General features: G+C 37.5%; 1 protein-coding gene across 3 annotated transcripts in view; it reads left to right on the top strand.

Annotated features, from left to right (window-relative positions):
- The window catches only part of Bmpr1a (bone morphogenetic protein receptor type 1A), a 133,576-nt gene that overhangs the window by 72,020 nt on the left and 46,604 nt on the right, over nt 1–14,952 (top strand). Inside the window, exon 3 of one of the 3 annotated variants that reach the window (XM_076835296.1) lies at nt 8,954–9,081. The exons of the other annotated variants lie outside the window; for them this stretch is intronic. The gene's annotated coding sequence lies outside the window, so the exon portion shown is untranslated. The remainder of the gene's footprint in view (nt 1–8,953; nt 9,082–14,952) is intronic. 3 annotated transcript variants of the gene reach the window in all.

Raw genomic sequence — 14,952 nt, forward strand, 5'->3', positions numbered from 1 at the left:
GCCCTCATTTAAAAAATAAAAATATTGTCCTCATTACAGGGGCCAGTTACAAGTTTGTTGGTCCTCCACTTGCCTTTCAGACTGATTGCAAGTCCAGGGTTCCCATGAATAACCTGAAGTTACATAAATTACTAAGGTGACTCATAAAACTCAGTAAAGTTATTATAATTACAATGTTATTATAAAAGATCCAGATCAGGGCCAGGGTGAAGTCTGAGAGGATTCCAAATGTGGAGCTTCCATGCCCTTTTTCCTGAGATCAGGACTTATTACCCTGCCAGAACATTGAACATAGGTTCACTTACCTGAGCTGTAGTTTCCACAGGGTTTTTGTGTAGGCATGAATAAATGGTTAGGTGACTCGGTTATTAGCTTTCTGCTTTCTTTAGAGTCTGGCTGACTCAAAGCCCCAACTTCCTAAATGCATGGTGGTCTTTCTGGTGTCCAGCCTCCATACTGAGCCATCTTGTTGCAATAGACTGAGGAATGATCCTAGACTCCTTTTACCCAGGAAATTCCAAGAATTTAGATGTTCTCTCCCAGAAACCAGGGGCAAAGACCAAACAAATTATTATACAGCAATGACAAACTAAAATTATTTCAGAAGTCCCAAGAATAGTGTGTGTTCATCATCATTGTTGCATAACATTTTATCTCAAAATTTAATAATTTGAAACACTAACTTGGACCCGCTTATCTGGGAGGTTCCAATTCTGGATATCTCATTAGGTTACAGTTTTACGAGACTGGGAAGGCACTGGCATCTTCTCAGCTTCTGGGGAGGGTCTCATGGTGGAAGTGGTGCATGCAGAACAGAGTTATCTGTGAGGAGAGAAAGACCAAAAGGTGCCAGGCTCACTTCATAACAACTCTTTCTCAATAAGTAACCAGGGTGTGGTGGGGCATGCCTATAATCCCAGTGGCCCAGGAAGTTGAGGCAAGAGGATGGCAAATTCCCTCAGCAATTTAGTGAGACTGTGTCTCAAAATAAAAAGACTAGGGATGTAGCTCAGTGATTAAGTGCCCTGGGTTCAATCCTCAGTACCAATTAATTAAAAATTTAATTAAAAAAACTATGCCAGTCTCTTAAGAACTATGTTAATCCCTTCAACTCCATGGCATGATTACTTTTTAAATATCCTTCCATATTTCAATACTGTTATATTGGGGATTAATTTCACATGTTGAGTTTTGGTGGGGCAGACCACATCTAAACCATTGTATCCCCACTTGAAGAGAGGAGTATGAAAGAATATGTAGATATATTTAAAACCCACTACAGATGACTTACTCTTTAAGATAGCTCTCAATGACAGTTATTAATTAATCTAACACATTGAAGAAGAAAAACCTTGTGATTATATACTAAATGGAGAAAAACCACCTGATGAAATTCAGTTCCCATTCATGATAAAAACTCTAATTTAGCAAACTAAGAACAGAAGGGAACTTCCTTAGATGATAGAAAGCATTATTGATTTTTTTTTTTTTTTTTTTTTTTTTTGGTGCTGGAGATTGAACCCAGGGCCTTGTGCATGTGAGGCAAGCACTCTACCAACTGAACTATACCCTCAGCCCAAAAAGTTTTGTTGAATTTATAATTAACTTAGGAGCAATTGACATACCTGATATATTGAGACATTATGTATATAATGCAGTATATCTTTCCATTTATTAACGTTTATCCCGTGTTCTTTAGGAGTATGTTAAAATTATGCTTACATCAGTGTTTTGCATTTGGAAAGTACAATAAGGTACCATAAAAAATGAAATAATTGCCTGGTATAGTGGCATACACCTATAATCCCTCTGGAGGCTGAGGCAGAAAGCTTGCAAGTATAAGGCTAGCCCTAGCAACTTAGGGAGAACCTGTTTCAAAGTGAAAAGTAAAAAGGGCTGGGATGTAGCTCAGTGGCAGAGTTCTCCTGGGTTCAATCCCAGTACACCTTCCCAGATCAACCCCCCTCCCCCAAATTTATCAAGATACTACCAAAACTATCATTAGATCCAGAATTCCACCTCTGGGAATCTATCCTACAGATTTGTCTGCCCTATACCCACCAATTACAAAAGCATTTATTCAAGTTTATTTATTGCAGCATTGCTTATAATACCAACATGTTAGAAATAAGCTAATATGTCCATCAATAGGAGAATGGGCAAGTACAGTTGTGAACTATTATGATGAAACACTATATAACATTGAAAACAAATTATGAAGAATGGCTCATATATATTCACTATGGAAATATCTCACAATGTATGAAAAAATATAACATTTTACATATAGAACAATATTTTCATACATCTATAGAAAGTTTAAAAATATGTAAAGCAATGCTCTTATGTGCTACTTACAGTCCTTTCTTTAAAATAAAAAGATGAGCGCTGGGATTGTGGCTCAGTGGTAGAGCACTTGCCTAGCATGTGTGAGACACTGGGTTCGATTCCTGGCACCACATGAAAATAAAAATAATAAAATAAAGGTATTGTGTCCACCTACAACTAAAAAGAAATATTAAATAAAATAAAATAAAAAGACAAGTTCATGAACGTTTAGTTCTCTCAGAAATAAAAATCAAAAAGATTCCTGAGCTTAAATATACTAAAAGATAAACAGGACAAGTAATCATGTGAAGCCCATTCCATGCCACACAACTTCTAAATGAAACTACTCTAAGCCAGCACATTTTAACCTGACCAATTATTCTGACACAGTAAGAAGTTAAAATATAGATGTTTCCTCCACAAGGAAAAAACATTCATGGGCTTCACATTTATACAGCAGGAATTTGTAATCTTTTTTAGCTGAATATTGTGAGGTTTTAGTTTCCTGTAGTTTTGTGGATCATATCTGTCAGGAAAGAATTGTTAAAGATATAATTTTAACACCCTGTGCCCTTATTCAGGACTGTTGGAAATTTACAGTTTAAATAATACATATTACCTTTGGACCTTTCCTTATATCTATTTACTGAAACGTTGCAGTTGAATTTAAATAGTGCTTTGACGTTCCCTTTGTCAGACCACATGGTTTGTACAAAAAAAGGACTATATTTTCTTTTTGCCCATGATTATTACCATAATTATTTATCTTAGTTAACTGTTGTACTGTAAAAAGACTTAAGACATTGTTTGCCTTAGGCAATACTGTAGATTTGGGGAAATTATGTTTACATTTACAAGCCTTTCTTAAGACCTTTTAATTTATATTTCAAATCTGAGACTATGTATGAAAACAGTACAAGATTTTCCTCACTGGCTTTTGTTACAAGTTAGGACTGGAAGTGAGCAAAAGGAAGTGGTATGGTTTTTGTATCGTTTCAGTTGTGTTAAGATAAGAAAATGAGAGTTTATCCCTTGCCCTCTCTTTTAGTAAAAAGTCTGGTTTGTATATAAAATAAAAGGAATGGGTATAGCATTTTAATTCCTGCTGCCCTGTTAAAGTCATTCCCTAAGCAAATATTTACTTCGTACCAATTGTATGCCAAGCACTGTTCTAGGTATTACAGATCCAGAGTGAATAAAACAGACAACCCTGCCCTTCTGAATCCTCCATTCTGGAGCAGGTGGCAGGCAATAAACAAAGAGTAAATGAGGGCTGGGGATGTGGCTCAATTGGGTAGCGCGCTCGCCTGGCATGCGTGCGGCCCGGGTTCGATTCTCAGCACCACGTACAAACAAAGATGTTGTGTCCGCCGATAACTAAAAAAAAAAAAAAAAAATGAATATCAAAAAATTCTCTCTCTCTCTCTCTCTCTCCTATCTCACTCACTCTCAAAAAAAATCATTTACTCTTTAAAAAAAAAAAAGAGTAAATGATATAACAGATTACAGCCAAATGCTAAAGAGAAAAAAAAATTGCAAGGAGGGAGGACAGGAGTGCTAGTGAAGAGGATGCCCTTATAGATTAAATAGGGTGAGTGGAAACAATGTAAATCATAAAGAGATTTTGATTGAGTAAACTCAGAACCCAGAGAAGGCAGCAGATTATTTCAGATGTCCTGGAAGGAGTGTTAAAGGCAGAGGGCCCTGCAAATATACTAGTCCTGAAGTGGAGTTATGTAGACCTTCTTTAAGAATTGAGTGGGCCACTGCAGTTGAATAGAGCAAGTAGAGTCATGTGGACCTTTGTAGACTTTATTTTTACTTAGAGTGAGTCAGACACTTTTGGAGGGTTTTGAACAGAGGTGTGATGTGATTTTATTGTGCTTTTTTTAAAGAATTGCTCTGTGTGTTGAGAATGTATGGTATGGCAAGGGTAGATGCAGGGAAACCAGTTAGGAGGCTGATTCAATAATCGAGGCAAAGAATCTTAGGGCTTGGACCACCGATAGCAGTGGAGGTAATGAGAAGCTTGTGGGTTCTGGATGTTTTTTGAAGGCAGACCCAATGGATTTGATGAGAGATAGGATATAGTTATACAGCAATGTGAAGCAGTGGTCAAGAATGATTGGGAATTTAGCCCTAAGGAATTAGAAGAGTAAAGAAGCTGTTAGCTCAGATGGGAAAGATCAAGAGTCCAGCAAATTTGGGGACTGAGATGGGAAATATCAGGAGTAACATTTATATAACTGCTGATAACATTGTTAAGTCACTTCTTTGTTTGTTTTTTTATTTTGGTACTGGGAATTAAATTCAGGGGTGTTCTGTAACTGCAACATACCCAGCCCTTTCTACTTTTTATTTTGAGACAGGGTCTCACCAGGCTGGCCTCGAACTTAGAATACTTGTGCCTTGGCCTCCTAAATCACTTGGATTATAGGCATGTGCTAGTTTAAGTCAATTTTTATACTGTTTGAGTTATCTTTAAAATAATTTGTTCTTATAACACATGTGTCATCGATTTTTTTTAACTTTGGTCAGAATTGTTAATTTTATGCTAATCAAAGATAGAACACTGAAGTGTGCCTTTCCCTTTATTTTTCATATCAGTTGTATGTTTTTGATTGTCACAGAAAAACTGACTCTAAGACCTAAAAAATGTCTCTTAGCTAAAAAGTCCCTAAGTAATTCAGACTTTACCATAAGACTGCTTGAGCAGCTCATCCATGTCTCCAAAGATGTAGTTTCTTTCAGTTTCCTGGCACTGCCTTCTGATTTCCCTTCTGGTCCCAACCTAGTTGCCAGCAGCTTCTGAGACTGCTGTTTCCTTATTCATATTCAATATGAAAGAGTGACTTTGTCCCTGTACCCCCAGCCAGAGTCCTGAGACTGTATTAGACCAGTTCAACCCTGAACTTTTCCTTGTGGCATGGAAGGCAGAATATGTGTATTGGCTTAGCCTAGAACAGAGCCTCTATTCTTGGAGCTTAGAGGAAGGATGTACTCTGAATTTTTAAAAAGTCATAGAAAAAAGTAGAAATAGAGATTTATTGATTTTTAAAAATCACTTTTTCATTCTACAAGCACTGGTTAACACAAAAAGAACAATTCCTTTTTAAAGTGGTCAGGTAAGAACAAAAGAAAAATAAAATTGTGTATAGACATTAGTTTTATAAAAATAACTTTTCTTAGAGGATGAAACTATTGCCACTTCAACATTTGGAACTGCAAAGGAATCTTTAGGGAATTGTGAAATAATGATAGTTGCTTTATACCAGTCAATAATTAGTATATTTCAACAAGGAGGGCACTGTTGATGTTAGTTTGAGACAGTTCTTTGTTTTGAGTGGTTATCCCTGCTCATTGCATTACGTTTTCTACCTTGGTCACTGGTCAGTCTATGTCCTGTCATATCCTAGACATTATCCCAACAAGAGCCATTTCTATATTTCTAGATCCTCTTAGGAGGTGGTACCAACTTATTCCTTCAAGTTGAGGGCATAAATAGTGATATACTTTGATTTGCTTTCCTGAGCGAAATATGGGTTTGTTTTTTATGTTATTTTGAATGTTCTGCGTTGATTTTTATTCATAGTTCTAGAAATTAGATATATTTCCCTTAAAAATTGATTTAGCATTTAATTTTTTTTAACTACAAAGACGTATCAATCCTTCAATTAAATGTAGTGTTACTTAATAAAAAGAGAAATCTGTTTTAATAGGCAAATTTTGGTACTCTTTCCATTTTGACCTGGTTCACATAGTTTAGAAAGTCCAACCAATCTTGAACAAGTTTCTTGCATTTTACTTGAATAGGTTAAACTTACTTGAGGTGAGAAAAAATGAAATGTCTGGAAGAATTCCTAAAGTCAAAATACTTTTGATACACTTTGAATATACATTAAACTCACTTTGTAAGGATATTAGACTATTATTGTTTCTCTTTGGTGAAACAAGTCTGTATAAAAGTATGTTCATGGTGTGTGTGTGTGTGTGTGTGTGTGTGTGTGTGTGTTTCAGTCTTACTCTTCAGATCTAGTATCTGAAATTATTTGTGCCAGTCAAGGTCCAGTCAGGAAAGCTGAAGCCACAATGATTAGTTTAACAACAGAATTTGGTACAGGGAGTGTATTACATGGGATTTAGAGAATTAGAAAAGCTAAGAGAACACTGGGATTAAACAGAAATAGTAATGGTGGGAAATAGCTAACATCCAACCCAAGAGGTTTATAGGTTTTAGATTCCCGAAACTGTAAAGAGTGTGTTCCCGTCCACCTGTGACCCAGCCTTCTGTAGAGGGAGCTCTGGATCCACCAGAGCTGGTATTAAGGAGCTCTGAGCAGGGTGTTATGGAGCTGGAACTTAGACCCTGAGAAGTAGGAACCCATGGGTATAAAGGACTGCTGTGTGTGGCTCAGTTTGGGATTGTGGAAGGAAGCTGGGAACTCACCCAACCACTGCCTTCTGTTGAGAAGGAAGGGTATTGGTTAGGTGACTAATGGGAACAATAACCCAAATCAGAAAGACAGGAGTCCTCCTTACCTCCGAGGCTTTCTCTAGTTCTTCAGTTGGCATAACCTGTCAGGGAGCCAGTTACAGAGACACATTGTTAGCATTATTTCAACTCAGCATCACAAAGCCAAGCATACAAATACAAGAGGAGGTGGGGGTTGTTGTTGTTGTTAACTGAAAAGCAATAGTATGTATAATAATGGACACAGTCCTTCTATTTTTTTATCTCACTATTTTCCTTCAAGTTTTTTTAGTGTGGGGCTGGAGATGTGGCTCAAGCGGTAGCGTGCTCGCCTGGCATGCGTGTGGCCCGGGTTTGATCCTCAGCACCACATGCAAACAAAGATATTGTGTCCGCCGAAAGCTTAAAAAAAAATAAAATAAAAAATAAAATAAAATTCTCTCTCTCTCTCTCTTAAAAAAAAAAAAAAGTTTTTTAGTGTGCTATAGTGTGCAGTAAAATTTGGGCTTTGTCAGCAACAAACCTTCCACTTACTGATTGTGAACTAGGACAAGTTTCTTAATTTTGCAGAGCTTCACTTTTTCCTTAGTTTATAAAGATGAAATAAAATCTTGCATGGCTCAATAAAAAATAACTCCCTGTCTCACTTTTGATGTACCTACTCATAGTACACTAGTCCAAATACTGTACTTTTTAAAATTTCAAACATTTTTTTAAACCTTTATTTTATTTACTTATTTTTAATGTAGTGCTAAGGATCGAATTCAGTACCTCACACATGCTAGGCAAGTGCTCTACCACTGAGCTAGAACCCTAGCCACCCCATACACTATACTTCGGATTAGAAGACCTAGTGTTAGTTAGTTTGAACTTCTGGTGACTGGTTACAGTGAAATTCACCAGGCCATTTATCTCTGGAGCCTATCTTTTTAAAATAAAAGTAGGAGTGATTTTATTAACTTATATAAGAGTCATATAAAAGGAAAATACATGCAAAATTAATTTGATGTGCTAATATAATTAAGCAGTTACCATTAAATACTCAACATGAGTTTCTCTCATTTAATCCACACAAAAGACCTAGGTTTGTCCTATATCAGACCCTGGACTGCCATATTGTACTAACTTCATTTCCATTCAGATATTATACAGAAACACAGATAGTATTGTTTACCATTGCCCATAATGCACCTAGAGGGGTGACCAAACCTTTTTTCCATCCAGGACTTTGTGCAACTACTGATATACTTCACTTGTTTTTAAATTATTGGTCCTTACTGCAGAAGACAGAGAGAATAATACCCAGACCTTTTACATTAACAGCTGGCATGCATCGGGTACGGTGGCGCATGCCTGTAATCCCAGTGGCTCAGGAGGCTGAGGCTAGAGGATTTCAAAGCCAGCCTCAGCAAAAGCCAGGTGCTAAGAAACTCAGTGAGACCCTGTCTCTAAATAAAAAATAGAATTGGGGATGTGGCTCAGTGGCCTAGTGCTCCTGAGTCTGTTCCCCAATACCCCCCACCAAAAAAAGTTGTCATGCAATAAGAATTCTTCCTGAGTACAAATGTGTCAGATTAGTATGTAGCACAGGCTAGTTCTAATTATTTGTTAAGTTTTTTGTTTGTTTTAAATGTTTAATACAGTTAAACTGGGTTTGGAAAAACTAGGGGTTTTGCAGTACAAAATTGAATGTTGTTTTGGAAATACATTAGTTCCTATTTTAAAAAATATTTAATAATCAAGAAGCATTCCTTGTATATCTAATATTGAAGCCCTTGGTGAGGATTATAAGACATAAATGTGTCAACTGTCTAATGTCCCACTAGTTTGTCTTGCCTCTCTGATCCTGAAAGGGTTTATTCTTGTATTAGGGAATAATATCTTGGCACAGGGGGGAAAAAAGAGGCTTTTGAGTGAGGAGGGGACAATTAAGCAGAAACACAAAGATTATTGGGGTTGTTCATTTTGCATGAGTAACTGAGCATCAGGAGAGGTGAAGTCCAGTGAGAAAGTAATTTCAGGTGGTAATGAAATTGGCATCTTGAGGTAAAGGAGACTTGCAAGTAAAAGTGACTTTATGAAGTAGAACTTCCTCATCCCTATTTTTGGTCAAAATTTAGTTATGTGGTTGATTTTCTTTGCTGTTGTTGTCAGACTTTCTGAAAGACCTGTTTATGAATGCCTCACCCCCAGCCAGATGTCACACCATGGACTCCAAGGCAGGCTTGTTTGTAAGATTCCTGCGTATTGCCACAGATACACTCCTACAACTCTTTGAGCAAGTAAGGTATTTTCTTCAGGGTTTATGTTCAGAATTGGGTGAGATTGCTTTTTACATTGATATAGAAATAACCACATATTTTTCTTTAGGGGTACATGTGTGTATTAGGGTACGGATTGATGGGGAGGAGGTTAGAAAGTGGAGAAGGAATGGATGAGTTGTTTGTAAAGGGAAAAAGACGATATTCTTATGCTAATCCAGGCTCTGGATAAGGAGCTGAGCAGCCACGTGAACAATGGCTGTGGAGCCAGAATGTCTGCAGTGAGCCTAGTCCTTCTCAGAAAGCTTGTCAGACCAGGCGCCTGGAGCTGCCTGGGGGAGGGACCCCTGGAAAGGGGAGTTTTCTCCTTGCTGCTTTATGGAATTGGCAGCTGGCCAGCTTGTTGGAAATTCCCAAACCTTTCTACCAGAAAGTAAAAATTAGGGGTTGGGGGCTTAACGGGAAGAGGAAAGAATGACTTTAGTCTGTTTTTTTTTTTTAAGCTGACGTCAGCCTTTTTCTGTTTTATTTTGGGTTTTCTTTTCTCTCTAGTTCTGATCAAACTATTCAGCCTTCTTGCTGTGTTTGTTAAGCTTTTTTAAAAAGTATGCTTTTTTCTTTCCTTTAAATATTTTTTAGGGATTGAACCCAGCACCTAAACCACACTAAGCAAGCACTATACTACTGAGTTATACTCAGCCCTAACTTTTTATTTACAAAGAAATTATTTATATTTTATTGTAATTTTGTCTTCATACTATTTTCCTAAAGAAGAAATTGCTTTAGTCCCTGGTTACAGTGAAGTAAATTTATTTAGATGCCTATTAGGTTTAACCATTTAATAGTTTCTAAATGCTAACATCATTTTACAGTATTGATTATGCAGCATTTTAAATGTCCACATCTCCTTCTTCTTGGCATATCAAGATCAGCTATTTAAGTTAGTATAAAAATTCTGACTAATTATTTTAGGAATTTAAAAACATTATTAAGTGTTAGAATGATCAAATACTCAATTTAAAGAATGGTTGAAATATTAGGTTAATATTTTGCTATGTTATGATAAAAGATGATTAATATAATGGGACAAATAAAGGGGAATTCCTGGAGCTGGGGCTGTAGCTCATTGGTAAAGTGCCTGCCTCACATGTGTGAGGCTCTGGGTTCTATCCTCAGTACCACATAAATACACAGTGTTTTTATCTACAACTAAAAAATATTTAAAAAGGAGGGGGGGAGTCCTCAGTATCTATATCATGAATGGTAATCATAATAATAACAACTGATATCTATTATTTATTGAATTTTTAAAAAATATTTTTTGATTGTTGATGGACCTTTATTTTATTGATTTGATATATGGTGCAGAGAATCAAACCCACTGCCTCACACATGCTAGGCAAGCACTCTACCATTGAGCCACAACACCAGCCCTTGAATGTGTAATACTGAGATATAATGCACTAACTCATCTAGGTTAGTAATATTATTTCCATTTTGTGGTTGAAGAAACTCAAAACTACATAGCTTAAGTTACTTCTCCAAAGTAACACAGCAAGTAAATACTAGAGCTGATACTTGAAACCAAGCAGACTGACATCATATTTACTCTCTTAAAATTATTCCCCAGGATATTGTATAAAAAGTACCTTTACCTAGATCATAAAACTGATGTCATTTTAATGAAATCCATAGTTTGAAGGTACAAATATAGCACTGTGTATATATAATATAGAACTAGGGGCAGATTTTTCCCCCAGAATAAGATTTATTGAGTCTTAATAAGAGCATGCTTTTAAGTGTGGTAATGCATCCCTATAATCCTAGTGGCTCAGGAGGCTGAGGCAGGAGGATCCCAAGTTCAAAGCCAGCCTCAGCATTTTAGCAAGGCCGTAAGTGTTAGGGTACTTGGTGTAAATATCCATGAGGGACACAGCTCTAAGTTGAAGCAGAGGTTTATTGACAGAGAATATCTACCAGGTTGCCCTTCTGCAAGGCGCAGCAGGCTGCTGTAAAAACTTCTTAACTGTATAGTCACATACAATGGAGTAGTTAAAAAATAACCCATCTGCTGGGTGCATGGCACACACCTGTAATTCCAGTGGCTCTGGAGGCTGGGGCAGAAGGATCACAAGTTCAAAGCCAGCCTCAGCAAAAGCAAGGCGCTAAGCAATTCTCAATCTCTGTCTTTAAATAAAATACAAAATAGGGCTGGGGGTGTGTCTTAGTAATCCAGTGCCCCTGAGTTCAATCTCCGGTACTGCCATCCCCACCCCCACCATCCCCCAAATAACCAATCTGGTCCTGTCATTGTTACTTGACATCTTTGTTGTGGTTTCTATAGTTAGGAACTCTTGGGGGCGGGCCTAATGGGAAATTCATGCCTGGGTGAATTTTCAAAATGGAATTACTTTTTGGCCTAAGCAACTTAGTGTGAGACCCTCTCTCAAAATAAAAAATAAAAAGGGCTGGAGGTCTGGCTCTGTGGTAAGCACCTCCTGTTACCAAAACAAACAAAAAACAAAACCCATGTTTTTGGGTTTTTGGTTATCAATTTCTTGAAAGAAATCAGTTACACTATCCACATTAGTCCAGTTAGTTCTCTGGATATTTTGACTTGCTTATACTTGTTTTATTATCCCTACTCTGATTTTCCTTTTCAGACTTTTGTCTTAGTTGACTCTGCAATAACTTATAGTGATTGGTCTTATATTATTTTGGCAAATTTTTCATAATGCTTATATTACCTTATGATGTCAAACACATTACCCCCCAAACAGCAGCTTAAAGCACAACATATATTATCATGTATGTTTTTTAAACATCAAGAATGTATCAGAGATAATGAACCAATAAAGCAAAGTGGGTAGAAAATAAAGAACCCACAAGGGGCAGGGTGGCAGTAGCTTAGGATCATCATGAAATTGTAGGATAGGTATCAGTAAAGCTGTAGTCACCTGAAAACTCCCTTGGTGCTAGAGGATCCCATGGCTGTTGGTGGGAGACCTCATTTACCACATAAATCTCCCTACATGACTTGGTTGAGTATCCTTATGACATGGCAGCTGGCTTCTCTCAAGTGAGTGAAGAGAGCAAGACAGAAACTGAAGTGCCCCTTTGCCACAGTCTGGCTGGGCACAAATCACAAGCCACTGAAGCAGGAACAAACTGTATTTTTGAACTCCACCAGCAACTCCTCCCGAATGCCACACGGCTCGTCCAGGAACCAGCCACTGGAAATATCTCCTCCGGAAATTCCTCCTTCTGCACTTCTCCAACCAATGGGAACTCCAGGGGAATCCCCGGGAATCCCCACGAGAACTCCAAAGTAGCATAAGAACTCAAAAATAGCAGCTGAGGCTGATAGTAATGCCTTGCCTGTCAATCCATACTGTTGGCAAAATGCCAGGGGCCATACAGACTTGGAGATGGCTCTCAGCATCTCCCCACTTCTGTTTAATTAAACAACAAGCAATGTGGCTTAGGGACCGTGCCTGTTAGGTTGTCCAATACAACATATGGTCCTTACCTGTCATCGGATGAGCTGACCTCTAGGCGTCAGCTTCCTGTCTTAGGTTGGTACTACTGCAATTGGATCATACCCGTCAATGACTACCGGTCCAGCATACAGCCATACTTGTGGATAGGCCTTTGCACCAGTGCGGGGGGTGAGGTTCTTTGCCTCACCCCTGTTGGCCCCCAAATTTGGCCTTGGTGCCAGTGGCGGGGTGAGGTTCTTTGCCTCACCTCTGTTGGCCCCCAAATTTTAGACCATCACTAGTAGAAGGGAGAAGGATGCAAAATGCCATGACACTAAGCCAATTGAGAGCTCCTTTGAAAAATTGTACCACGGGTGACACCATCAACAAAGATACTCCAGCACTACCACAATTCGTTGCACCAACAGATAGTTTGCAATGCATACAAGTGATGCATAGTCCAGGCAAGTTCTGCAAGCAGTTCAAAGCAGAGGAATTCATCAATATGTCCATTTCCTCCCATAGTAAATCGACTTCTTCATTGAGCATCACTTGTTGAGTTATTATTCATTGATGCATCAGTTTATACAGTTTGTTGTGATAACTATCGAAGAAGCTATAGTTTGGTTTTATCTTTGTCTTCAGCGGCACTGGGATGAAGATAGGAATTCTGACAATGATGCTAAAAAAAAATAATGTAACATTGCAACAGGTACTAAGAAAACGATTTTCTGAACAATTTACATTATCCTGAACAGAATTATTAAATATAATGAAAAGGAAAGGTGAAAGTAAACAAACAGATCTGTTAACCTCCTTATTTGTTCACATATTAAAACAATCCTCAACAGCTGTTTACCCAGTTTAAATTAAACCATTAAAATCACGTGAATAAAAAAAAAATTTGGATCCATTTCTTTCATGAGCGCTCCTCATATATGATATATGGACATACGCACACACAGACATACAACACCAAACACAAGTGCGCACACAAACGTACAACACATAAGACAATAGTAAAGGCCTTGTAGCTTTACACAGGTGAAATCTCCATTGCAATGTTTAAAACTCTATAGTCAAACAATAAAACTGATCAGAAAAACATTAACCTAGGTCTGTATGAGCTCAAAAAATAAAATAGAACTTTATGATGTGCGAAAAGGCAATAATAAAATAGATATTGAAAAAAGCATCCTGGTTAATCACTGTCGCAGATGTAAGAATAGACAAGCTGGAGCTCTGGATATCAGCTGTTATGGATTTGAATCAAATCATCTTCTTTTTGGTCTATAGAAATCGCTTTGGTTAGTCTCTCTGGAATCCAAATCGGCTGTTGTTCTCCCTGTGGAAACACACAAACAGAACCCCAACTCCAGACAATCCCTGGGTCAGGACCTTTCCATTGTCCTGTTAGAATATCCTTCCAAAGTACCTTAGGCTTATGTACATTTTTTGGACACATATGTCTGTCCGCAGCACTAAGCCCTGATGGATCCAAATTTAAAAAGTTTAGAGTAAAAAGGGTTATTTTAAGTTTATCTTTGGGGGATATATACCCCTTTCCAATTCCCTCTTTTTGCTTTAATAAGTACAATTTAATAGTTTGATGAGCTCTTTCAACTATGCCTTGTCCCTGAGGATTGTATGGGATTCCTGTTATATGAGTAATGCCAAATGATGAGCAAAATTGTTTAAAAGAGGTAGAAGTATAACCAGGACCATTATCTGTTTTTAACTGTTTTGGAATGCCCACAGTGGCAAAATTTTGTAAGCAATGAGCTGTAATATCTTTAGTTTTTTCTCCAGCATGAAGGGAGCCCATCAAAAATCTGCAAGAAGTATCAACTGTAACATGCAAATATTTTAATTTTCCAAATTCTGGCAAGTGTGTGACATCCATCTGCCAAATATGGTTAGGTATCAATCCTCTAGGATTGACTCCAAGATTAACTTGTGGTAAAAAGGTCACACAATTTTGACATTGTTTTATTATTTGTCTAGCTTGTTCCTTAGTTATTTTAAAATGCTTTTGTAAAGTATAAGCATTGACATGGAACCTTTTATGAAAATTTGTAGCTTCTTCTAGTGTAGAGAAAATATGTATGTCATGTGTAGTTTTATCTGCTAAATCATTGCCCAAACTAAGGGCTCCAGGCAATCCTGTATGTGCTCTGATATGTCCTATAAAGAATGGATCTTTTCTGTCCCAGATTAGACTTTGTATAGTGGAAAACAAAGAGAAAACAGTAGAGGAAGGAGAAATCCTACCAGCATCTTCAAGGGATACTATAGCATTAACTATATACTGACTATCAGAAAATAAATTAAATACAGAATCTTTAAACATCAAAAAGGCTTGTAAAACTGCATTAAGCTCTACCTTTTGAGCTGATTGTTTGGGTACTAAAAA

This window comes from Callospermophilus lateralis, chromosome 15, assembly GCF_048772815.1.
Source record: "Callospermophilus lateralis isolate mCalLat2 chromosome 15, mCalLat2.hap1, whole genome shotgun sequence".
NCBI lineage: Eukaryota > Metazoa > Chordata > Mammalia > Rodentia > Sciuridae > Callospermophilus > Callospermophilus lateralis.